We start from the raw sequence: 5,839 nt of genomic DNA, 5'->3' as shown, positions 1-5,839 counted from the left end.
ACTTTGAAAGAACCATCTAAATATAAAAGTTTACATTAAAAAAAAAATTATTACTTAATAGTAATTTTTTTTAGAAAAATAACAAAAAATACTACCTCCAAGTGACAATAGGCTGCCTGGTAAGTGATAAGGAGAATTGAATAGTAGTTTTTGTTGAATAATACTGTTTGGTAAATGAATTAATTTGTTATGGATAATTGGGAGGCTTGCACAAAGGAGTTCCGCAATTGGGGCTCGAAATTTCCGCACAACACGACAAGCGATTACCCTTGGGATAAGGACCCTCTCAATTTCAAATGAAATAGATAGTAGATAGTATCCATTTAATTGTCAGAATTTAAAGTTTGTACATCTAACGGTGTATATGATTTCATATTATTTAATTTTTTTTAAAAGATGTATTAACATTGACTTTATATACATCGTCAAATGCACAAACTTTAAATCTTGACCATGAAATGAATACACACGTGTCGAGGCAGCGCGTGTTGGAGTATACGAAATCGTCGAGAGTAAAGCATGCCAATGGTGCTAGAGGAATGGCGCGTGGGCGAAGTGGAGGGATGGAGTATGGTAGATTTGCTTTTCAAGTTACAGACAAAAGAAGAAGAAAAAAGAAAAGAATGGGAAAATGGGGAAGAGGGAAGGAGGAAGGTGAGAGCTCCAGTATCACGTATATAACATTTCTAGGTTATTCTGATACCATTTGTAGCAACTTAAGAAAAGTGTTAGCCACATCTACACTATCACTCCAAAACAGTCAAGTTACAACTTAAGCTCATTAGAATCGTTTATAAAGCCCAACCTCGCATAATAAAAAATAAATTTAGAACTTAGCACCAATAAGCTCCTTTATAATTCACTTAGCCTATGTAATTCATTCGTCTTTCTAATATAAAATTGGGATGTTACAATGTAAAATCGGGCAACTCCTTAAGCAAGAACTTAAAAAATTTGCACAACAATGCTTATTGGGCAGTCACTTCCAAGTACATTTAGCAAAGCACACAGATTTTGGTGACATAAATTGGGTCCCAGAAAACCATAAAAGTTGCAATCAGGATCTTGAAAAATCATATCAAAATCATAAGCTTAATCTTTACTCCAATTCACTTCTGGGTGAATATGGGAAAAGCATAAAGTTGCAACCAAGATCCACCATCATATGCAAATCATAATGAAAATCTTTGTATTTTCAGACCCCCTTTCTCTCTTTTGATTCGACAACACCAAGTGTGTCAAAATTAGATTCTAAATCTGTGGTTTAAAGGTATCTCAAGCATGAATCCCACTACCTCATCTTATTATTATTCCAATGATTGAGGCCCATAAGGAACATTAATTCTTCAAGATGCATCCAACATCAATTTGAAGACCCATTTGTACGTCCCCAATTGGCCAACTGAAGGTGGGACTCCCTTACTGATGCATGAATCTGTCAATTAGACGGCTGAACTTTAGGCCAACAACAACACTGTTCATGCATTTCCAACTGTCCTCCACAAGCTTTAACACTTTAAAGTTTAAATACGTTGGACAAGATATTACAACTTTTACTACAGTTTCTTATAAATTAGGTGAACGATCACGTTTCATGACTGTTCCGTGATAATTCATATTTTAGTGCAGGCATAATAAGCATTACGTGGACAAACATACAGTTTGCAAACGAAGTAAATGTCGTGCGGACTATTACATGCATGGAAATTAGGGTCGACAATTCAGGTTGTTGGGTTCGGCTTCAAGCCAACCCGCTTAACCTGACAACCTAATTAGACCAACCTGAAGCTGGCACGATTATTAATCAGATTGAAACCTGCAACCTGAACACGACATGACTAACATGTTGGATTACCCGACACGACACGATTAAGTTAATGGGTCATGCCGACTCGATGGACTTTCTTAAATTTTTTTTTATATAAATTAAAAAAAAAAAGGAAGGATTATGGTTTTAAAGATTTTTTCCTTCTTCTTTTTTTTTTTTTCTAGATGTTGGGAAATCATGGCTTTTGTTTTAAGATTTTTCTTTTTTACAAAAATAAATTAAAAATAAAAATAAATAAGTCTAATAACTTCTGAAATTTTTTTTTATTAAGTAAACGGGTTGGCGAGTCAACCAATGAGTTGACTCGCAAACCCATTTATAATTGTGTCAGTAAACGAATCAACCCACCAACTCGTTTAACCTAAACACTAACCATATAATTTCGTATTGTGTTCGTATTGGATTTGTAGGTCGTGTCAAAAATTACTAACCCTAATAGCAATCGAAATTTTAGAGACTTATAATAAAAGTTATAGCACCTATAGCAAAACCCATAAAGTTTTCAAATAACCAAAACCATAACTAAAATGGTTAGCAATTTGCTTATATATATATATATATATATATAGAGAGAGAGAGAGAGAGAGAGAGAGAGAGAGAGAGAGAGAGGTTATATTTTTATCTCACTTTGCTGATATGATACTGACAATCAGGCATTATTAAAATAAAAATAATAATAATTAAAAAAATAATAATTGATTGGTAGTGCCACATTAATAAAATGAGATAAAAATATAGTAAGAACCATAAAAGTTAATGCATTTAACGGTGTACATGATTTCACATTATTTAAAATTTTAAAAGGTCTGCCAACATTAACTTCATATATACTGTTAGATGTACCAACTTTAAATTTTGACATTTCATTTAAAATAGAAAGTATCCATTTAATTTAATGAAATGAAGAGAATCATATTCCGTGTGTGTGTGTGTGTGTGTGAGAGAGAGAGAGAGAGAGAGAGAGTGAGACTGTTATGTCTGTTTGTAAACGAGATAAGTCTCATGAGAATCCACATTTTAAGAACTTATAATAAAAGTTATAATACTTATTGCACTCATTATATATATATATATATATATATATATATATATATATATATATATATATATATATATATATATGATCTTACAATTTTGGTTTGTGGACATGGGTAGTAACTGAGAGACCATATGGGCCTCAACAATGCCAGTGCGTCAGTATGACTTCCATAATTCAATTGGGTCTCATCAAGCGAGAAAATGGAGAGATATGAAAAGAAGGCTCACATCTTCAACTAATTTTCACATGGGCCATGGCAGGCCTACACTCTTGGCCCAACGTACAGCCAGATATCCTGAATAGCTTTGTGATGTGATGAGGTTTCTAATCCATAGAGCCCACCGGAGAGATCGCTCTCCTCATTTTAAGACCTTAAATTGGATGGGAAGAATTTATTTCAAATTAATTTATTAAATTAGCATATATTTTAAGGGCATGTAATTCATACATGTATTTTTAATAAGATTAATTGAACGCGTAATTTTCAAATTATATTCTTTAAAGACAGATGTCAATTTAATAAACTCAGTTTGTAGTTTAAAGTATTGTTCTCCCACTGAGTTTTTTGAAAAAAAAATTATTGTACATCTAATCATAACTTATGTTCAATCTTGTGTGCACCACAAAAAAAATAAAAAAAAAGGTTAAGAGGGAGGTTAGTCAATGACAATGTTTCATGCCCAAATTCTTAAGATATTGGATAAAAAAAAAAACAAGAGAATAGATCCCGTGCTCGAACAAGTGAGCCGAGAATCTCGAGGGTGCAAGGTTCACTTGCATAGACACATTAAGATTTAGGATCCTCCTCTCATTTGGTACATGGCCCACCTGGGCCAACGCCCGAAAACCTAAAATTTTCTTTCATTTATAATTCAGACAAGGAATTATCAAATCTTATTACAAATAGGTGGCCGGACGACAATTTGAACAACATATTATTAATAATTTTGACAATAATTATGAGATATTCCGTATAAAATATAACTTATAAAAAAATTATTGTACATCTAATCATAACTTATGTTCAATCTTGTGTGCACCACCAAAAAAAAAAAAAAAAAAAAGGGAGGCTAGTCAATGACAAAATGTTATAGGCAAAACTACATGAAACATCAAACGAATTTGCCATGTTCAAAATGGATTGAAATCTTTTGAACTTTCATGCCCAAATTCTTAAGAAATTGGATAAAAAAAAAAAAGAAAAACAAGAGAATGGACCCCGTGCTCGAACAAGTGAGCCGAGAATCTCGAGAGTGCAAGGCTCACCTGCTCAAACACATTAAGACTTAGGATCCTCCTCTCATTTGGTACATGGCCCACTTGGGCTGAAAAACCTAAAAAAAAAAAAAAAAGAATTCATTTAAAATTCAGGCAAAGAATTATCAAATCTTATTCCGAATAAGTGGCCGGACGACAATTTGAACAACATATTATTAATAAATTTGACAATAATTGTGAGATATTCCGTATAAAATACAACTGTCCAAATAAATGTCTCTACGGTCCAAAATTTATTCCAACAGATTGGTTGGATACAAAGTTGATTGAACAATTTGTCCACTCCAAGCCGTCGAATTGTAAAGGACGCATGGGAGTGATGTGGAAGTCGCCGGACCCCGAACCCCTGACCCCTACCAATCAAATACTTGTCCAAATGAAAACAAAGCAAAGGTAGATAAGGCCAAGGCGTAGATCGATCAGCCTATTTTATATGGTGAATATGGAAACACTTTCCAATTTCTGCAAATGCTGAGACTGAGAGTGAGAGAGCTTTTTAGTACCTTGTGAATTCATGGGTTGCAGCTGTATGAAAAGACACGACAGCAAAATACTTGGCCCCCGCGCCTTCGTCAACTTGAGCCCAACACATGTCTCTGTCCTAACTCATTTCTCATTGTTGGATGATTGTGTCCACACATTTGTCATTAAATAATGCTTCATTTGTTTCTATGCAAAATAATTTTTTTTTTTAAATGTTATTTTTTTTATATATGATGGAGACAAAATTAATGGTTAATTAAAATTATTTTTAATTTGACCGTAAAAATTTATTTAATTTTTAAAAAATATTCTTAAAATTATTAAAATTATCTTTTAAAAAAAATAAAAATTTATAATTTTTAGATTTTGTTTTATATAATTTTCAGTTTGGGCGCTCCTTATATTTCCATTTTTTTTCCCTTTTTTTTTTCAATCTTTCAAAAAGCGAAGTCTTTTTTTTTTTTTTTTAGTTTTTTTTTCCGAATTTACAAGACATATTTGTCTTATTTAAACTTTTTAGGGTTATTTTTGTCATTTTGTTGTGTTAAGAGGAACATTGACACAATTGATAGTTTGAAAAATACATTGATAATAGAGTAATAATTTAAAATGATATATGTACTTTTTCTTTGATAATATTTTTGTTTTATAAAAATAAAATAAAAGGAAGAAGAAAAAAGTGTTATCAGACCAAACCAGCAAGTGCCAAAGGCATGTTCAATCTTAAAAGGGATGAGGATTGGGAAATTGAGACGGCCTAAAAGGGAGGACAGGAGGATTCGCCCGCTACAACAGTTTATAGTGTGGGATTTATCTGTCCGAACAAATAAGTGTCATAAACTTTTCTCTTAAATTGTCCAAATCTTACAAAAATTTGACTGTAACATTTCGGTCTCATATTAAGAAGAAAGTAATCTACATAAAAAAAGATAGTTTATAAAAATAATCATGAATATTAAGTTTCACATTGTCTAGTTATTAAATTAAATTAAATTTTATAAAAAAAAATTAAAATTAAAAAATAATGACACAAATATAACCAACACTTTTTTTTAGATCTTTACACCAATCCTCCAAAAAAAGGAAAAGGCATGCCTAATATATTATATTTGAACAATGCGACAAAGCATGATCCAGGAAAACAGAAAATATTGTCGTCACTCCACAGTCCAGATCAGTAAAAGGCTTTTTTGCGTGGGAGAGTTGAGTTC

This window comes from Alnus glutinosa, chromosome 4 (assembly GCF_958979055.1).
Source record: "Alnus glutinosa chromosome 4, dhAlnGlut1.1, whole genome shotgun sequence".
Classification (NCBI taxonomy): domain Eukaryota; kingdom Viridiplantae; phylum Streptophyta; class Magnoliopsida; order Fagales; family Betulaceae; genus Alnus; species Alnus glutinosa.
Note: the sequence above shows the minus strand (reverse complement) of the source record.